This window comes from Cupressus sempervirens, chromosome 9 (assembly GCF_028749045.1).
Source record: "Cupressus sempervirens isolate cs-2001-9-10 chromosome 9, ASM2874904v1, whole genome shotgun sequence".
Classification (NCBI taxonomy): domain Eukaryota; kingdom Viridiplantae; phylum Streptophyta; class Pinopsida; order Cupressales; family Cupressaceae; genus Cupressus; species Cupressus sempervirens.
In genome coordinates, this window is record NC_143126.1 from 139,923,740 (window position 1) to 139,946,588 (window position 22,849).

Below are 22,849 nucleotides of genomic sequence, written 5' to 3' on the forward strand. Positions count from 1 at the left end.
AGATGATTTCTCGGTTGGATGCTAGATTGGCTGATCAAGCTAAGAAGGTCAAGGTGGAAGAGGATGGTTTTGCTGATCAGTTTGTGGAGCCTGATGCAGAACCTGCAGAGCAACTAGAGGTTGTTGGTGAAGATATTCCTAATGTTGTTGATGTTGGAACAGAGGTTGGTTTTCATGATCAATTGGTTGAATCTGACATGGAGATTGTGGAGCACTTGGTTGTGGATGATCCAATTGTTGGAGGTGAGTTATGTTTTGCAGAGCATCTTGTTGTGAGAAATGAGGTTGTTGGTGTTGAGAGTTTGGCATGTGTTGATGGAAATCTACATGTGGCTGCTGATGTGGAGCTTGTTATTGCTGGTATGGATTCACTAGTTGTTGATGTGAATGGGAGTTTAGTAATGAAGCATTATGTTCAGTTTGTTCCTGGGAGTGAGCATGTTGATTGGATGGTTCAGATTCTGGTGTTTGATAGAGTACTGCAGATGTGGAAGATTTGCATGGTGGTTTTGTTATCCCTATTGAGGTGGAAACCTTTGGTGAAGGTGAAGATGGTGGTAGATCTTTCTTTTTGGCATCAAAGTGTGGGACACACTTTTCTATCTACCGGGGGAGTCTGATGCAGGAGCATCTTGCATGGGAAAATTATTGGGAAAAAAAAAAAAAAGTTGAAATTTTTTTTTTGAAAAATAATAATAATAATACTAAAAATTGTGGAGGAGAGAGAAAGTGACGAAAATAGAAAGAAAATAATTTAAAAATTTGAAAATAGGAAAAATGGAGAAAAGAGGAATTTCTATTTTCAAGGTGCATGGGTGGCATAAATAGAAAATAATAAAAATAGTTGTCATTCCATTAATCGAGGTGTGTAGGTGGCATTTTAGAAGTTTGTGAAAAGTTCCTTAAATCATGTATTTAATATTTGTTGGGTGCTTAGTTGTATTTGGGTGGGAATTTAATATTTATTTAAAGGTAGTTGTATTTACCTTTTATCCCACATTGGTTGTGTTTGTAATGTCTTGGGTTAGAAGTGCCTATTTAAGAAAGGCTTATTATCATTTGTAATCAAGTTCAAGAAATAGAAGCTCAAGGAGAAGCTCGAGAAGTAGAAGCTAGAAGGCGTGAAGACTTCAAGGTGCGAAAGCTCTAAAGGTGTAGCTCTTCAAGTAGAAGCTCTTGGTGTGAAGACTCTTATTTAGGATTTCTCTTATGTTGAAGAAGTCATATCTATGATATCAACTTGTGGATGTTGTAAGAATTTTTCAATTATAATAAAATTGTATTAATATTGTTGCATTCTTGGTTGTGAGTTGGTAGGGTGGTGTGGCCCTCTATCACAGAACCTAAGATTGCTCACTTTTCTTGGTGCCTTGCCTTCCAAGGCCTTCCCCTGGGGCCTCGGCTTAAGCACATTGGGGTTCTTGATCCCAGATGCCCCTTCTGTGGCCAACCTGAGTCCTTTTTGCATATTTTTTGGTTTTGCAAGCGTGCTCAGAATTATTGGCACTGGATTCATGATTTTTTCAAGCCTTTCAAGCCTGAACCTTTTTCATGGCACATGATCCTGCTGGGTGATTCCCCCAGATTTCCTCGAAAGTTTTCCCAGATTTGGCACACTTTCAGGATGAAAATTTTGTTTTCTCTATGGAAAGATAGGAATGCAGTTTTATTCACTCATAGTTTTTTGGATGTTAACATTGGAATGTACACTAAGGCATGCATTTGTAACAATGTCATTATGCAGATACAAGTGCAAGCTAATAAAGTTGCCCTGGAGGTTGCCCACTTACAGAAATTGTTAAATCACTAGGGCAATGCTCCTTGTACCATTGCCAGAGTGCCTTCGGATGCCTCGGCTGATGCCTCCTCGTCTCGCGGTCATCATTCCAGACGCCAGTCCTCTAGCCACCATTCACACACGCCGCGCTCCCAGGGTCCCCGCCACCGCTCTCCCAGTGGTGGTCATGGCGGTTGGAGGTGCCGCTCCGCTTCCCCACTGCATGGTGGTTCTGGCTGGTCCCGGCTCCCCCCCTGGGCGGGCTTCTGGCCGGCCTTTGGCTCCTCCCCCTGGATGGGCGCACTCTGGCAAGTTTCCCTGGCTGGCCTTGGCAATTTCTCCTCCATGGCCAGATAAGAAGGATGTGGAGACTGCAACTACCCCAGATCCTGCAAATGCTGCTGATGGCTAGACTGTTCCTAGTCCACCTCACAATCCCACTGATGCGCGGGGATTTCCTGATAAAGATGATCCTCCTCCCTCTGCTGGTACTGCCTTGGCAGCTTGAGGTTGTTTAATTTTTTATTTTTTTGATGAATAGTTTATAGTTTCTGGCTGCGGCCATGTTGTTTATTCTGGCTTCGGCTGATTGAACTCATTCGCGGGGTGATCCTGTATCCCTCGGCCCTTTTTTGTGAATTGTAATCTTAGTAAATTTTATTAAATGAAAAGGAATATTCATCAAAAAAATTAACAACTTGATAATGATCCCAAAATTAGGTTTGACAATTATCATTTAGATCAACTTGATCTTGTTTCTCATATATACCTCCTCTCATCATCTTACGGGAAAAAAGAAGAAGACGATATCTTTAATCAAATGAACAATTAATCATGGAAAACCTTTTCGGTTAATTTTCTAGCATGTCAATATTCATCTCTTTTGATTATAAAACCATTCAACATGTTTATTCCTTCAAACCATGTTTAAAGAACCAACATTATACAAGCCAATAATCATTTGAAACCACTCACCAAAAGTTGATTGTGATTACTTTAAACAAATCTATTTTCCTGAAAATATTGATATCCTTGATATTCATGAATGTTTCACATATATTTGAAACAAATGCCAATCATGAAAAAAACTCACATGGAATCCATTTTAGTTGCTAGTCACCATCTTGAAGAAAAATTGATTCCTCTTTCAAAAACTTATTTGAAGATTTTTCTTGGAATGTACTTAATATTTAGTGGTATGCATTCTCAATAACATCAAACCTTGGTGATTAAATAATATGGATCAACTTTATATTTTTGGTTTAATTAAACAGATCTAAAAAAGAAATTGCTTTCAACCATTTTTTACACATAACCAATTCTAAAAAAATTAATCCTCTTTTGATCAATTTAAATATAAAAAATAGTATGGGGTCAATTCTTATGTAACATGAATATTTTTTATGTAATATGAATCTTGCATATTTTAATGTGTTAAGACAATTATGTAAGCACCACAAAGTCTTTGTTCTTTCATACCACTTATCATTCATGTTTTATACTTTGCGTTCAATTTCCTTATTGTCTAAATTGTGTAACCAAACTAGAAATTGAACACATTAAATAAAAACAATGTTCTTGTTACCTGGATGATAGGAAGTCCTTGTAGACACAAATGAATTTGTGAATCAAACATGCCTTTCTAATCCCTATAATATTTTTCTCATTAATGGTAATTTACTGTCCTAAACCAATAGTGAGAGGGGGGTGAACAGGTACTAGCTTTCAAATTGATTTGCTAAACTACCCCTTTAATCACTTTAACTACTAGATGATTAATCAACAAAATAACAATGAAGGAAACATTGTAGAACCAAATAAACTCACGTAGGAAAGTATACATTAATGACACGTGGATTTTATATGTGGAAACCCCCAGTGTGAGGATGGAAACCAAGGTGGGAGTAATATACCCATTAACCTTTACTACATATAAAATGGTGCTCGATCAAAGACTACAGATGTTCTTTCTAAGAACACATCTAATTTTGAATGTTGATGATATGCGAGGATTACAAAATCCTGTAAAGACTATTGAAGGCTTTGGGCAATACAAATCCACGAAAGTAGACACCTAAATCTAATTACATCATTAAATAATATTATTTAGTAATCTTCTAGGACATTATTGATTAAGTATTTAATATTTAATTATTTAATCACCATCCCCTAATTAGTTAATTAATTTAATTAACTATAGTCCAATTGATAAAATCAAATGACAACTGAAAGTCTTATTATCAATTAAATCCCTATTCTTCTATTAAATTAAATAAATGCACCATGCCTATTAAATTTAAATCCACATCCCCTTTTATTAAATAAATCATTTAATAAATCAACTCCCAACCCCTACCCTATCATTAGCCAAATCCAGGCCATTCTAACCTCACTTAACCAACTAATTAACCTATCTCATTAATGTTGATCCACTTGCATCCTAATCCCCTTCGTAAACATGTGCACAACTTTAAACAAGGGTTAAGACTTCCTAAACCAAACCAAAGTCAAACCTCCATCCCATCCTTCTTGCATTCTTATCCAAGAGACTTTAATACTCTTATAAAGCATCAATGACTCTTTAAAGCCTCCTAAATCCCTCTTCCACACTCCTTCCACCTCATAAGTCCCTTTGATCACCCATTTTTTACCCTCTTCCCTCATCCAATCGGATTTGAGAAAGCAAAATCCATGTGCTCCCACTTCCTTCAGTCCTAGCCTTCCCTCATCTTTCATCCATTCTTGCATCCTAGCCATACATCTCACCACCCTTTAGCATATGAATTTAATCCTTCCCCTCTCACAATTATCATCAACTCATATACAAACTTATAATGCCCTTTTGAAGAAAAAACCACTAAATCACACCCTTACCATGAAGTAATCCTCACTCACCCTACACACCATATTTTTATCCATTGAAGGTTCTCATCCATTGAAGGCTCGAGGAAAGCTTAAGCACACATCCACCATCATTTTGGACATATCTAAGTACCAAGGTCACACTTGGGGAGCTCACCATACTTGGTTTACTTTCTCCTCACGTGTCTCCTTCATCCTCTCATATGTTTGTTGTATTTCTATAGTTTGTGAATGTTAGATTAATTTTAATGTTCTTTACATTCTAGGATATTACACCATACATTTTGGAATGCCTAGTGGGACCCCACATTTGGGTCATTCTTAATCATTTGCACTTATGCTCATTAGTCTAAAAATTGACATATTGTGTCTTTAGCTTTGCGTGTTAGGTTTTTAACCTTGTTTGTAAGTTTATCAATCCCAATATAGGCAACATACTCCCAACCATCTCATCTATTTTCACACAACAAAACCTAAAAAACATTTTATTTTTGCAAACCTACGACTGTGAGTTTGAAGGAGAATCTTTGTGGGAGAGCGAACTTGCAAAGGAAAGATCACACTCAAAACTCACTTTATCTAACACGTGGTCATTTGTGTAGTGCCTCTCATGTTTGCAGTCTATGTCTTGTCTATTTTGATTCGAGAGATACTTGATACTCTTATTATTTTGTACCTTATGATGACTCGAGGGTCGGATGTTATACTTGGATTCAGTACCATAGATGCTTTACTACTATACTGTTCAGTTTATCACATTTGCATGTGGATGCCATTTTGAGATGACAGTAGATCTATGATGATATCTAGTTATATGATGTATTGGACCTATTTGTTGATTATGTTATGAGATGGATTCTATGCTTTGGTTATTTACTTCATTCTTGTATCTTCACACTTTCTACGAATGTGAGTGATGTAAATGGATTAAATAGGTATTTTAATACATGTTGCTTCGGCTATGATATTATTTGCCATTGCACTGGATCGTGTGTTTTAGTGTGCAGGAATTATATCCCTGGCAGTGGCACATGGAGTTAGTGATTCAGCTATTCATATTTACCCATGTCATTCCTATATGGTCGACGTACCCTTATTGTTATTGTTTAGATCAAAACCTTTCGGTGATTAGTAAATCCGAACTCATTTGCATTATGTGATTAGACCAGTGAGTGTGTCTGTGCATTTAGAAGTTCGCATTTGTCGCGAAAGTGTTAAGTGTTTTTCTATGTTTTTGGGGTTTTCGAATTTTAATCTTTTTTGATTTAATTTCTGGCAGCTTTGCCTTAGGTGAAATCTCGTTGTGGATAATAACCTATTTTCATTTGGATCAATTCGAAGTTTAACTACTCCAGCTAGCTATTTTCCAGAATTGACTATTCACCCAAAAAGTGAATAAGTATTGGAAAAAAGTGATTTCATAAATCACTTTTCACAATTTGAAAATAGAATTGTAGAGCAAATTTGGAAATCCTCTTCTGGAGGATTCTTGTTTTGCTCGTTCTGGGAGCTGTGAGCGTGGGATCTGCACGAGGTTGGTCTCGTTGGATTCGGCTCAAGGAGTTTATGCTTTGCTGTCGTTTTCAACTGTTTTGGTGGGTGGTTTATTTTATTGTGTGGGTTTCAGTTTCTGCCTCTTTTTCCTTCAGGTAGGGCCTTCCCGTTTTATAGTTTTTGCTTCATTTCAGCTTTCGTTTCTTGTAGCAATATGTTAGGAGGCTGAGAACTAGTGTTCCCCTCCGTTTCTGGTTGCTAGTTTTGCTTGGTTGGTCGGGCATGAATTTTTTTCCCTGTTTTTGAAATGGGGTTTTGGGTTTTTGGGCCGTTATGCTGGCCGTTTTTGCATACGGTGTCCGTTTTCATTTATTTTTGGATTTTTGGGGTTTTCGAACCCAAGGGCCAAATGGGTTTTAATTTTGGAATTTTTCCAAAATTTGGGGTTTTTACCTCATTTTGTGTGCCGACCTGTTTTATCAAGTTTTCTTGGCACATTATGGCTCGTGGACCTAGGTGATCTGTTTGGATACCAGTTAGACCACTTTTGCATCTTTTTTTGCATTGGGATGCGTGTTGCATCCGTCCTCTCGATTTTGTTTATAGTTGAGGGACTTTTTGCTTTGTGTTCTCTTCCAGTCCTTTTATTTTGATCTTCATGATGGTGGTGCGCCACACACGAGTACGTGCGTGTACATAGTCGGATGTCTTGCGAGCCCCGACCTTCCGTAGCACTTTCGAAAGTTATGATCATTGGGGTTGGGTTGGGAATTTGCATGCCTACGAGCACTCATCATTGGATGAGCATGGGTAGGGTAGGGTAGCATATGGAGGGGGCTTCTATTTTGTAGCCCGACGATCATGATGTCATGGGTTGGCAAAGGAAGTTTTATATAAGTGATAACTAAAGAAAACACTGGGAGGTAATAAAATTTAAGATAATAAAATGTGTGAGCACCCGATTAAGTTCGAGGACACAATGTGTGAACACCCAATTAAGTTTGAGGACACACGATCCGAGCTTGGGCTTGTCGATGCCAAGCGACTCTCCATGATGTCAGCCCCTACATAGTAAGCCCATTGAGATGTCTGACCAGGACCTGTAGTTTATGCATTGTCTATGTCTTGGTTTCAGTCATCATACTGCTTGGCGTGAGTGTTAGCCATGGTTGTTGTGTTTTTGTGTGTTTGCGGTTGGATCACTATCTCCATCAGCACGACGGGTGTGGACCTACAGGTGCCACGTGGTTGGGAGGCGTAGCTACCCTCACCACTGCTAGGGACCGGTGTACAGATACGGTCTATTGTCCTAGTACAACTGTAGCTGGATGTGTTACTTGGTACTTCGATATACGGAGTATGCTTCTTGTGATTTATGCTCTCATTATGATGTTATCATGTTTAGATGATGTTAGTTTTAATGCATTCCTCATTATGATGATTAGCATGTAGTAGATGGTGTTATCTGATTACAATTTTATCTTATGCCTACTACTAGCATGTTAGATTTTATTTACTTACATTGTAGCATGTTTAGTAGTGATGTCCCTATTACGACAACACCAATGATTTGATCGGTGGCTTGGGATGTTATGTGCGGGAGATGGCTAGGGCCCACGATGGTCCTATGATGCCATTGACGGTTGGGAGGAATCGCGTACTTAGTTGGTTATTTTTGCTCATTGCAATGTTATCTATGTTATTGCGATGTTTATTTTAGTTGAATGTGATGTTTCCTTTCTGTACTTTCCCTTCCTTGTTTGATAGATGGTTAGATTTCATTTTCTGTATTTTAGTTACTCAATTCTAGTTCAAGTGTTCTGGCCTCGAGATGTGGATCCGGTACTCCCCGGTGTGGAGGTTCTTGTGTCAATTTTTTCCCATTTTTGAGTTTCTTTAAGTGTTTTTATTTTCTATGGGCGACATTTGTTCAGCATTGTGCGACACTGATAAAGTATCGCACGCCCATAGAAATAATGTCACACGAAACTAAAAAGTGTCACACGCATTACTAGAGAAGTGTCGTACGACACTGGAAGAGTGTCGCACGGCTTCATGAGAAATGTCGCGCGATACTTTTCCAGTATCGCACGCCTTCTTGAGAAGTGTCGCACGCAGTAAGGGAGAAGTGTCGCCCTCCCTTAGTAAAAAGTGTCGCACACCTTTTGGTTAAAACCTGCGCATGCTAACAGCGGGCATTTTTTTTAGTGTTTCGATCATTTTGAGAGTTGATCTAGATACCCTTTTGGGTGTTCTTGAAGCCTATGTTGTTGCATTTTGAATTCAGGAGGTTTCCTTTGAAATTCAATTTTTGGGTTTCTGTTGTTGTCCTTCGGGGTTTAAAATATATCGTTTAAGTATAAGTTGACACTTATACTTAAGATATATTTTAATATATGTGACGATTCATTTGAGATGGGTTTCAGACCTCTACGAGCTAAGGTGTAGATTCTAGGAAAAATCAGGGCTTCAGGATTTTAGACTTAGCCAGTTTCCAAGAGTCAGCTTATGTCTTTCAGCTTGGTAGGTCTTTGTGGTTTTCGTGGTTGTGTTTTAGTTGGTAGTGGCGTTTGGAGATCCGTTGGTTCTTGGTTGTCTTTCAGTCTTCCGTTGTGATCTTTTGGTTTGTGTAGGTTGTATCATGTGCACTTACACTTGCAAAAAAAAATTGTTCTGACTTGTTTTTTCATCCTTTTTTCCAAGGATCTCCGAGTGGGGCATTACAATTTGAATCCCCTTGCTTCATTCCTACCTTCCTTCTCTTTATAAGATTGCTTGTATATGCTCATAGGTTTTCTTGCAATACATGCGGGATCATTTTGCACAAAAACTTGGCCACATCAACTTGGTTTTGCTTCTATCCTCAAACCCGCAATTAAATTAGTCAGTGGGAATGCTTGTGATAACTGCGAGATCACTTTTTGGCAAGTTCACTCTGTAAGTATTTATTCCACAGCTTGCATTTTGTTTTCTCCTTTCCCTTTTCTTCACTAGATTTTTGGCAACGATCTCATTAGTTTGACCGCATTCCCACATTGCAGGATTGTAGGTTGACTCTTGCGGGTTCGTGGGTGCTTTTAATTGTTCATGTTGAATTCTTATAGGTGGAAGTAGTGTTAGTTTTCTTTTTTGTTTCCTTAATAAATTTTTTAAAGATTTTGCTTTGGTTTTTAAAATAAACAAATTCAATCTTGAATGCCCTAAGGAAACTTACAAACTTTCAATGGAATGAATGGTTAGATAAGAAACAAAATCTTGAACGTTAAGGGTAAGAAAGAATGAATACAATGAAAATTTGATTTAGGGTATTAAAGAACATTTCAAATCAAATGTTTCAAATTAGTGCTTAAAAAGAATTGGCACAATCTTGAATGACTTAAACAAAAATGCTCTTATTCCTATCCTTTAAAAAAATTAAAATTCATGCGCATGATTTCTTATGATGACTCAATTTTTTATGTTGACCCTTACTATCACGTTGGAATGAACCTTTCATGCTAATCACAAGTATTTTCAAGTCATAGGTAGGAAAGACAGCTAAAAGCTTCAAAATTAGAATGAACAAAATGTTTTGTGTGTCTTAAGATTGTGCATTTTAGCACATCTTTGACTTCTCTTTTATTTCCTGCAAAAATAGAACCATTTAATTACATGATGCATGTACTGAAATTTGTTAGCAAGATCATCTACAACAACTTAGGAGTTCTTCTACCAAGTTCATCATCCTCTGGGAAGCACGTCAAACTGGTACAATCCTCTGACTGGTATATAAATGAGAAGTGTAAACTTTCTTCTCCATCAGGCAAGTTTGAGTGGTGCGTTTCTGGGGGTAGCTTGAGGTGGGAAATTTTTCCCATGATTTTAACATGTTTGGAATAGATTCTTAAGTGAATCACATACATAACAACTGATTGATTGACTCCACAGATCTAATTACGAACCAACTTAGTAGCTACCCTTTTATCCTTGGTTTGTTACTCATGGTGCAAGAGAATAAGGCTTCTCTAAACTTACCTAACACATGTGTTTTCCTTGGTAGAGGCATAAGGTTACTTGGGTTTCATCTCTAAGAGTCACTGTCCTCACAGAAGGGGGCTCCTATTTTTCGAACCTTGAAGGATCATTGATGTGTAAGTTTGTCGATAAACTCTTGTATCGACTCACCTCTTCAATTAGAGGGAAATATCGCACCAGATCCATAAAACATCAAAATGGGATCCTCTCGATAGGCCTAATGAGTAACACATCGAAACCAAATTGACCATAGGGATAAAAGTGTGCTTGAATTGTTTTACTTGTGAAAAGACCTCATGAAAAACATTTGTAAAATATACACATTGGTTACTATCAAATCCTTTTACTAAAGAGATCACTTGCCTATCTCTCTCAAAGTTGCTTTGTCCTTTGAGAGATTCTTTGTTCACAATATACAATTATCCATTATCAAAAAATCTTATCCTTGTTGTTTCCAAATGGTTGTTAGCAAGTTTATTTGCAATAAACCTAAGTCTAGCTTGTTTTACTTTACCTTTTACTAAAGAAATTATATTATTCTTTGATAAAAAATATTTCTTATCTACCTAGATCTATTTATTATCTAGAAGATTCATGTTGTCCAACCTAAAGTAAAAGGCATACTTAGTGTAGTCACTGCCTTAACCCATAGTTGAGATAAACCTAGTAAGAAACTCCATGTCAGACCAACCAAAACCCAAGTTTAAAAAAGTCAAACTTCCACAACCAGCAGTTTATAGAGAAATAGAAGTAGAATGCAAGAAGCACACACCCAATCCAAGGCTTGAAAAACTAGATAAAATTGAGAAAGAAGGTATTAAAGTTTCTCTACAAACTGAGTGGGACCATAAAGTCCAAAACTTGATCTTAAGACATGGAGTAAATCAAAGCCTCATCAACTACACTTGCTATACCCACTTTGATTAGGTTCCTCTCCTTCCACACAGACTCTACACTTATCATATCATAGATTTTTCCTTTTAGGTTATCATATAAGTTTTTCTAATCCTTTATAGGCATTTTGCATATCTAAATCTTTAGGTCATGCTTTAGAAATCCAACCCCATCCAAATCAAAATCATAGATCAAAGCCCTCCATCATCTCTATCATACTTGAGCATTTGGTGTCACTTTGTTGAGATTTGTCTACCCTACATCCTACATCCATCACACTATCACAATTATCATTTTAGACTAAGCATTGTCTAGGATAATCTATTGTTTTCATTTGTGTCCCTCATCACCTTGAGCAAAAGGGTGGGCTCCACACTTGATCATCACTTGTCTTCTGAAATGTTACAAGTCTATCTCAGATTTGACATCACCATCACATCTCGAGCTTACACACAAGGAAAATATTTCCTTTTTTCACTCTGACATTACATCACTCATCCTTTGGACATCCTAAGTATCATATCATTGGGAATAAAATCCTTCCCGTGAATCTACCATACATCTTTACACCTTAGAAAATCCATACATCATAGTTGTGATATCCTTAGAAAGTTTAGCAAAACCATCCACTCACATATACTTGCACTCGTTGTCCTACCATCTTTCATTTCATCCTTAGGAAGATCATCCTTTCATGTCACCCACAACATGTCTCGCTAAGAAAAAAATGAAGAAGAAAGAGATGGATCCTAATCTTAGTGGTAGTCCAGCTAGTGAACAACCATACCCAATGGTATCTACATCACACATGATCTACCACCAAAAATTATAGAATATTTGGGTCCCTCACTAGATATAGATGCTTTTATGAACCAACTAGGACCCACAACCATTATCAACACTATCATAGATATGAATAGGGAAACTATTATGGAAAACTTCTTGAGAGATAATGTTGGTGTCTTTGGCTTTAGGAGACCACCACCTTTGGACATATCTAATCCTTCCCATCCCTTATTCAACAGACTACCACCACCCATTGATCCATCTGATCCTAATGATCCCTTTTTCATACCAAAAAGAGGACATCAAATAGTACAACTAGAAACCATGGATCCAAATATCCCATCAACCCAACTCAGTGCTCCTATTCCAAAAAATAATCAACCCACCATCACACAATCACTGTTCCACACAACACCTCAACAACCTACCATCTCACAGCCCACGTTCATGACCACTTCCATCACTGCTACTGCCATCACATCACAATTCACATCTATTTTGTTCAATATTATAGGAACTTCTACCTCCCAAATTATTGCTTCCACTTCATACATACCCACTAGTGGGGCACCCAACACATTTCAACCAAGTGCCCAATCAACATCACAATTCACTATAGGGATGCTTCCAGTCAAACCTACCAACCCACTTTTTGTCTCTCCTAATCCAATTACATCTGTGCCAAACACATCTCCTTCTCCACTTGGTCCTTGGAGTTTTGGACAATTACAAGGGTTGACCACAAGCTTCCCACTTAGTACTTCATTCATGCCAACTTTCCAAGCACATCAACCACTACCACCACCAATCAATCCATTACCCGCATTAACGGCTACTTTTCTATGCCACCCTTAGGAAGTAGCCAAACAATCCCATAGCAACAATGACCAATGATAGGGATAATTCCCTACACCAATTGTTTGGCACCCATCAACACCTAGTTTCCTTCTCGAGTAGGAGCACAACCAACATGTGTTGGGCAGAGTGTGCAACCTCAAAACATAGCACCATCATTTCCACCACCTCTCCAACAACAACCACCACAACAACAGTATGTCCAAGCACCCATACAAAATCATCCATTTGGACAACAATCCCATAACTATCTACCCCAATAGTAATTGTAGTGCTAATAATTTACCCAAAAAATGTAGTAGTACGTCCAACCACCACCCCAACAACCAATAAATCCCATCCAAATAATAGTTCAATTTATATTCCACCCACCACAATACACCCATCAAAACTATCAATATTCACCCACCCAATTTGATACATACCCTATGCTGGGGCACCAAAATTGGGGGTGTGAGCATTAAAACCTATTAACCTTGAGTGGGAAGAGATGAAAAGTGCCTTGAAAGCACTCAAAGATGGAAGTGAATCCAAGAATATCAATTTTGAAACTATCTATCCATATCTATTCGATAGAGCGATGATAATGACACCTTTTCCCAAACATTTTAAGGTCACTAAATTTGATAAATTCAAGGTAAAAGGAGACCTAGTCACACATGTCAAAGAATTCTACATGCACTGCCAAGAAGTGCCTTACAGTGATGTGTTTCTCATGTGTCTCTTGTTGGAAATTTGTTTAGCGCTCCCCTCAAGATTTATGATAAGGGCTTAACTGCCTCCTATGTACTATAAGTTGAGTGGTTGTATTGGGCATTGATAGATTGGTCTTTTGGTGCAATGACAACCCCACTCTAACAAGTTGTATTAGAGCTTGGTCACAGGTTCAAATCCTCAAACCCTTGGGTAACACTGAGGGCGAGATTCTTGGAAATTTGTTCAGCATTTCCCTTAGGATTCATGACAAGGGCTTAACCACCTCCTGTGTACTATAAGTTGAGTGGTTGTATCAGACATTGATAGATCAGTCTTTTGGTGCAATGACAACCCCACTCTAACACCTCTTTCATAAAACTTTAGGAGGCCCCACTCTTGAATGGTTCTATCAAATACCCTATGGCACAACTAAAACCTTTGTTGAACTATCAGAAGCCTTTGTGGCCCAATATGCTCACCTAGTTGAGACTGAGTTGTCTGTGGTTGATTTAGTCCATACTAAACAAAATGGGGGAGAAGGCCTTTCTGATTACTTGCAAAGATGGCAAACCCTCACAAGTTGGATCTCTTGTACTATCCTAGAGCATCACCTTGTCAAAATATTTATCTACAATTCTCATTTGAGTCTCACCCATCCTATGATAATGAATTGCCTCTGAACATATAAAGATATCAAAGAAAAGGGCATGGGTCTTGAGTAAGGACTTATCAAGGATGGGATTATCAATATTTACAAAGAAAAAACTCAAGAATGGGGACAATACCATGAAAAATTGTGGTATTAGAACAAGAACAAAAACATAATCACTGATGGTGCCATAGACACCCAACAAGTTCATGCAGTTGGAGTAGCACCTAATGCACCAAATACTCCTTATCAAAAAATACCACAACAACAAAAACAACCGACCTATCAACAAAGTACATACCAACAATCCTACCGATATCCTCCATCACATTACAATCAACACAATACACAAGCACCCAACCCTCAAAATCAAACCAACGCCATCACTATTGTAGCTGAGTCAAAGCCACACATCCAAAGGTAGTCTTGAGTATACACCCATTTTGGGGAGCCACTTGATGTAACTTTTGAAAAAATGGCCAAATACAATCTTATCCAACATTCATGGATGCAAACATTAGATCATAATCAATCAAGGGGAACCTAGTATAGAGAAAGTGAGTTTTGCAAATTTCACCATGTTAAGGAACATCCCACTCTTAAGTGTATGCAACTCAAAGAATATGTACAAGACCTCATCGACCAAAAGGAGATCACAGTGGGGGCACAAGCCTTTTTGAATGAAGGATTTTTTGATCTACCAAAATGCATTTCCCCCACACAAAAAAAACACATGCAAGACCCCTATAAACAATACCACCACCAACAACACCAACAAACCAAATAATGTTCAGACCAAGCAATTCGATAATCATGATAAACCACAGAACTATACATCAACACAATTAGACTATGGTAATTTGATCAACTACATATCTCAAATAGATCCTTCTGTAAATGTGATAAATATAAAAAACCTAGATAACCAATGTTTAGTCACCACAAGAAGGACTCAACTCAACATAGTCAGACCATATGTGCCTACCCCATTAGGACCATAGTTTAATATCCTGGAACACCTTGGGAATATGCCAGCCTAAATCTTTATTCTAGATCTTCTATGTACTAGTCCACTTTACAAGGAAATCCTTGACAATGCCCTTCATGAGTCTTGCATCCCTAGTGATATCAATGCCACCAAATTCTGGAACTTGGTAGGTCATCTCTTCCATCATGTGCATTGTCCTTCAAAATGTTTGACATCCTAGTTGTTGAGCCAAATCATATCCTTTCACTTTGCATAGCCATCATGGTTTTTGACTTTGTCATCAAGAGGGTCATGATAGATAATGGATCAACCTTAAATCTATGTACATTAAAGCTCATCAAATAAGAAAGATACATTGAGGCATATATCATTAATGAAGTCATCACTATCAAAGCCTATGACAACTTGGAGTGGACTACTGAAGGAACCATCTTGCTACCTATCAGAGTTGGCCCGGTACTCAAGAAACAATCTGACATATACTTGATCTTAACCTACCCTTCAACATCCTCCTTGGCTAACCATGGATTCATGCTATGAAGGTCATCCCCTCCTCTTATCATTAGTGCATCAATTTTCTGCATCATGGCACTGCGATAATTATCTACGCTGATCTTGAACCCTTTTCTTATTGCAATGCTTCTACCTTATGATAACCATTGCCCTAGAATTGAGATTGGCAACACTATGGCTAGCTCCTCCGGTACTTGCCATGATCTAGACACCATCTTAGCCTCCATTCTCTCCATGATTAAGATTCGTTACCAAGGTTGTGGTGAATACAGTCTTTTAGATGACTTTGTTGTTGGTGCTCTACCTCTTGACCCATGTACTTGGGGTCACCTGACCTATCAAGGGCTAAAGCCAGACACAACTCCCTAGCTCAAACACTCGGGCCCACCACATTTTTTGCCAATGGGATCCTCAATTGAGAAGAAATAACCCCTAATATTAGTATATGGTTATACAAAGATCCACCTCCAAGGGTAAAGAGCTCCTTGACTACTTCAAATAGAAATATTCACACTCACATCGCCTTGCTACTGAGAAATGGGATTATCAAGGAGGTGGCCTAGCACATGAAGAGTTCGGCATCAAAAAACCAATAGAAGCATGTAAATAAGAGAAGAAGAAAGGTCTAGGCTATGGACTCCAAATAACTAGGGGCACTACTAAAGATGGTCATGCCTTTTTAAACATCTAGAAAAATCTTGTAGAAGTTGAAGACATCCCTAAGGAAGTTGAAAAAAAAGCCTATGACAATATTTTCCTTGAAAAAATTATTTTAGGAGCCTTTGTGTTGTGTGAACTATCCATCAACCTCATAGACCTACCCCTCACTCATCATAGACTCATTGATTAGGATCAACCAGGTGTTATCCATGTTCACGAGTTCTCTATAGAGCATGCACTCCTCAAATTCATCAAAGCTAAGATACCACACAAAAAACCACCACCATAATCAACTTACATCTACAAATTGGACCCAAAAGGTTACTTTGGGGAGGATGAGATCTCTAGTCACAAAAATGATCAAAAGAAAGAAAATAATAATCAAAAAAGAAAAAAAGGTATCCTCTAGAGAAAACTCTTCTAGAGCACCATTGAATCATTCAAAAAATGAAATACAAATAAAGGACGTATCTAATAGTGAAAACCTCTTTGAGGCACTTGAGGATGGAAATTTCATCCTCCCCCCACAAGATCACATGCCTATAGTATCATCAATTCTGATTGATGACCAGACTGGTCAACATCAGTCTAACAAAGACCCCAAGGATCACATACATTATAGCATCCTTACCACCAGAACAAGTAGACCTTCTCATTGAGGTACTTTGGGAAAATATTGGTTGATTTGCATGGTCTTATCAAGACATGCCAAGACTAGATCTTAAGTTAGTGGCACACCACTTGGCCCTAGATCCAAAGGTCAAACTAGTCAAGTAGAAACTCCAAAAGATGCACCCCAAAGTTTCTTTACTATTCAAAGTGGAGTTAGAAATATGCTAGATGTGAAGATCATCCACCTAATTGATTATTTATATTGGATCTCTAACATGGTACCGATCACCAAGCCTCTAGTGATATTAGAATCTGCACCAATTTTAGGGACCTCAATAAAGTTTCTCCCAAAGATGATTTCCATTTATCGAATATAGACATGATTATCTACCTCACAATAGGCTACAAGCTATTATCCCTCATGGATGGTTTTTCCAAATATAATCAATACAAATAGGAGAAGAGGACCAACATAAGACAACATTCACCATCCCGTAGGGAACCTTTTGTTACAACATGATAATATTTGGGTTAAGGAGCGCAAGGGCAACCCATTAGCGAGCTATGACAGTCATATTACATGACCTCATCTATAAAACCCTTGAGAATTGTGTAGATGACATCTTGGTCAAATCTATTAATGCCATGGATCACCTATCTCACCTTAAAGAAGTGTTTGATTGGTTAACAACATTCAGCCTCATGCTAACCCCAAGAAATGTGTCTTCAACATCACATCTGGAAAGCTCCTAGGTTTTATTGTATCAAGGTGCGATATTGAGATTGATCTCAAAAGGTCAAAGCCATCATGGATATGCCTCCTCTCAAAAAACTATGATAACTTCACTCCCTTCAAGGAAAGTTGCAATTAGTCAGAAGATTCATCTCACATTTAGTAGATAAATGTCATTCATTCATGAATTTGATCAAGAAGGATTAGAGTTTCTGATGGAATCCTATATGTTAGTGCAACTTCAAGTAGATAAAATAATATTTGGCCAACCTACCTATCCTAGTTCCACCAATTGTCGGGAGACTGTTGATATTGTATATAACAACTACCCCAATAATATTAGGCACACTTCTAGCACAAGTTGATGACAACGTGAAAGAAAGAGCTATCTACTACATCAATCACACTCTAGATGGTTATGAGCTCAATTACATGCCTAAGGAAAAATCTTGTTTAGTTGTGGTTTTCACCACTCAGAAGCTCTGCCATTACATGTTGAGTCATGTTGTGCAACTTATCTCTAAGATTTATCCTTTGAAATACATGTTATCATGCACGATACTCATAGGTCACCTAGAAAAATGGGTCATGCTTCTTAGTGAATTTGACATCCAATATATTGATAGAAAGACAATCAAAGGACAAGGTAAAATAGGTCACTTGGCTGATGCACCACTAGTTGATGCTTATCCCCTAGTTATGGAGTTTCTTGATGAGTATCTCTGCATGATAGAAGAATAACCATCATGGAAGTTATTATTTGCTGGATCTTATACTTCCCATGGCTTTGGAGTAGAAATATTGTTGGTCACCACTCAAGGTGACTAAATTCCTAAGTCTTTCAAACTTTAGTTCTAGTGCAAAAACAACATATAAGAGTATAAAGCTCTTATTGTAGGGCTCAAGATAGCAATTTAATGGAACATCACAAAGCTATAAGTCTTTGGAGACTCATAACTAATTATAAAGCAAGTCCTTAATGAGTACCAAACAAAGGATGACAAAGTCCAACCTTGCAAAGAATTGGTTGATCAGTTAAAGTAATATGTCACTTAGATCCAATTCACGCAGGTGCCAAGGTTGCAAAACAAGCCTATAGATGCCATGGCCACTATTGGTTCACTCTTGGAGATCCCTTAGAAGGCTACACAATATGAGTTCTTAGTCAAGCAACTACATGACCCCACATAAGAGAATGCTGAATCAACATGGGTATGTGTCTTGGTTGGTCCCCAATCCTTGTGGTACCACAAAATTCATGCTTATCTAAAAAATGGTATCATATCTCCTCATCTCACACAAACCCAATGAAAAAACCTCATTCATAGAGCATCCCACTACACTATCATAGCTAACATCCTATATCATTGAGTCTATCATGATACTCCCTCTCAATGTTTAGACCAAAGTGAGGCTGCAATGGCTCTCAAAGAGATACATGTTAGAATTTGTGGTGCTCACACAAGTGGTATAGTCCTAGCTAGACAAATAATCAGAGCTGGATACTATTGGTCTACTATTGAATATGATGCTTGTGAGTTTGTCAAAAGGTGTCTACCTTGTTAGCAACATGCCAATTTAATTTGAGCTTCGGTTCAAGATCTTCAACCCATTGCATGACCATGGTTGTTTGCATGTTGTAGGTTTGACCTTGTTGGTGTTATCACACCTCTATATTTAGAAGGCTACAAATGAATAATCACTACAACAATTAATTTCACCAAATGGGTGGAAGCAGTCCCCCTTGTCACTACTGTTAGTTTTTGGTGACTGATCAGGGAAGTACTATACATACTTCATAAATTCTTTGGGTTTCAAGTATCTAAATTCACCCTCTACCACATTATATGCCACTTTAGTATCCTTGCTGCTATTTTACAGACCATGGAGGTAACTTTGAAAACCTCAATATGGAAGAGTTGTGCACCTTCGTCCACATTCATCACCATTTTTCCAGCCCATATTTTCCACAAGGTAACAATCAGGTTGAGGAAACTAATAGAATCCTACACAAAATCCTCAAGAAAGTTGTCCATAATTCCGGCCAAGATTGGCATTTGCAAATCAACCCAGCCCTATGAGCTTACCACACCTCATTTCATACATCCACATCCACAACTCCATACTCCCTACTCTATGGTGTCAAGGTAGTTCTACCTATTGAGGTTGAACTCCCATCCTTGTGTATCTCTTTACAAGGTAAAATATCAAATGAGGATTATAGAGTGACTAGACTCACACAACTAGGTCTGCTTGATGAAAAAAGGCAATAGGCCTATGACCATCTCACGGTCTATCATAATCACCTCAAGCACAACTTCAATAGGAAGGTTCACCCATGAAAATTCCAACTAGGTGACATAGTTTTAAAAGAAAACATGAAAGTCCAGGAAAATCAAGAAAAAAAGGGCAATTTTTAGCCCACACAGTTTGGTCCATATGTTGTCACAACATCTTTTGGCTCAGGAGCATACCAACTATCAACACTTAAAGGTGAAACACTGAATGATCCCACCAAAATCCTTTACCTCAAGAATTTTTATACTTGATCCCCTTAGTGTATCTTACTAATCTTGCAAAAAAAACAAAAAAAGCAAAATATCCAAAAAAGAAAAAGAAAAAAAGTGAAGAAAAATGAGCGTCCAATGGTGAAAACTTGACAATTCAAGTGCCTTGGATAGGTACCTTGGTGAAAACCTAGCAATTAAGTGCCATGTGTACTTGGCCTTCCCATTATCTATCAATGATATACATCCTCCCACCATCTCTCCTCACATCTTGTCATCCATCTTCCCATTTTCCCAAGGTGTTCCAAAGATCCCATCATAGCACTATCACTATCACCGTCCCCATTCCTAAGCTTGAAAATCAAATCAAAGCACTGTATTATCCTATCACATGTTTTATCTCCCATGTATATCATATCCATGTATCTTATCACATGTTTTATATCACATGTATCATATCAAACATATCCTCTTCTCATGTATCATATTTGTGTATCATAACCCTTACATTGTAAAACAATGTAACATATCTTGTTTCACACAATCTCCTCATTCTGATCTTTTTTCACATTGTACCATAGCAAATCACTTCTATTATCTCCTCATCACGATCTTTTTCTATTATAAATAAAATTGCCAAATACTTAACGTCCCGTCACTTAAAGCTTTTGTATAATGATCCTTGTAAATATCTTGGTCAATTTGTTGTATATCCCAATTTCAGCCCTGTCTTGTTTAGTCTCCTTGTATATGCCTTATTTTCTCTTTCAAGTCTCTTTGTATATGGTCACAAGCCATGTTTCTCTTCAACATGCCCTCTTTTGCATGCTACTCTAGTGAGATTCCTTTTCATCAAAGAGTTGTCCTTAAAAAAATTATGGTTGCCAAATTTGTCGTAGTCCCAAATACTACCAATAGGTCCTTGTAGGATGCATCCTTCCTCATGTCTAATCTTGGTCTGTCAATCTCTAGTCCTACCAATCTCTTTGGCAAAAGGTTACTTTTTATGGATTTATTCTTTCTTTCAATATTAGATTTCACTTTTTGGTTCTTCATTATCTTTTCCAAGAAATTTGGTTGTTCCCTCCTCAAGGTTGCCACTATCATTTATATCATTGTGTGTTGCAAATGGGGCAATTAGAGAGCAAGGTCTTGATCAGGTCTTTTTTTTGCTTGTGAGTTAGTTAGATGTGACACTTTCATGCTCCAAACATATGATCATCTTTGATCACATGGTGCATTTGGTAAATATCATTTGCTTATGGATTACCTAGTGTTGTTTCCACTCTAATTTCTCTGAGATTCATATATGATACTGGGGAAATCCTTGTGTGTTTGTTTCGAGTCAGTCCTTTGTAGTATTAGTGAATAGGCCTTGATTTTATTGGTAACCTTAGCATATCCCCAGTATTCTTATATCAAACTAAGTGCTCAAACTACATGGTGGTCCTTCATTACAAAGCACCCCACCCTTAAGCTTCAAGCAAAATTTCATCCCCCCACTAACTTTATTTCATGATAGAAGATATCTCCCATCTCACCTTACCACATTAGTCATATAAATCTTACAAAGCTCCTCCCCTTGAAGAATCCAAAGCTCTTGATTTTTCTACTCCCCTACTTTCCACTTAACCACAAGGGTCCAATTTCAAACTATCACCTCTTCCTTTCTACCTGATCCCCTCACCTATCAAATTTTCCTAGATCCCCTATCTCAACCTATGTTCAAATTTGTGCACATTGTTTAGCCTTGCCATATGAAGTTATGGTTCATCAGCAATATGCTATATGTTCTTCCTACCCATCCCCCTACTCTCACACTCATTTTTTTACCGTTATACTTGCATTTACGTCATCCCCATTCATTTCATTTCACTTGCATCATCATAGTCTTTTTAAAGTCATTTTCATTTGTATCATCATAGCCTTTATAAAGTCATTTTCATTTTCATCATCATAGTCTTTTCAAAGTCATTTTCATTTGCATCATCATAGTCTTTTTAGGTTCATTTTCATTTGCATTATCACAATCTTTCTAGGTTCATTTTACTTATCATTTTCATCATTGCAGTCTTTTTAGGTTCATTTTACTTTTCATTTGCATTATCATAGTCCTTTTAGGTTTATTTTACTTATCATTTTCATCATTATAGTCTTTTTAGGTTCATTATCATGTGCCTCATTATAGTCTTTTTTAGGTTCATTTTACTTATCATTTGCATCATCACAATCTTTTTAGGTTCATGTTCATTTGCATTATCATTATCTTCTTAGGTTCATTTTTTCATTCTCACGTGCCTTATAATTATCTTCTTAGGTTCATTTTTTAGTTATCAATTGCATTATCATTATCTCCTTTAGTTCCTTTTATCATCATATGCATTTTCATTGTCCACATTTACAAATCCTTTAATTCTCCATTGCATCTTTCATTTATAGTACATTTTAGGTGTCCTTTTCCTTATCCTTTTTTGCATTTTACATACATATTTATTTTTCACCATTACATCTTTTTCATCAAATATATCTTAGTACATCTCATTAATGCATGCATTACTAAAAAAATATAATCTACATCCTTACGTATCTAGCTATAATCACATCTTGCATCACACACGTCAATAATATCCTACATCTCCTATAGAATAATCACATCTTGCATCACACAAGTTAGTAACATCATGCATATCACCCATCTCATATACACCATCACATCTTGCATAACACATATTACTCCATCTCATCCATATATCCTATGTATCTCATGAAAAACACACAATACAATAAAATAACATGGGCATAGTACTCA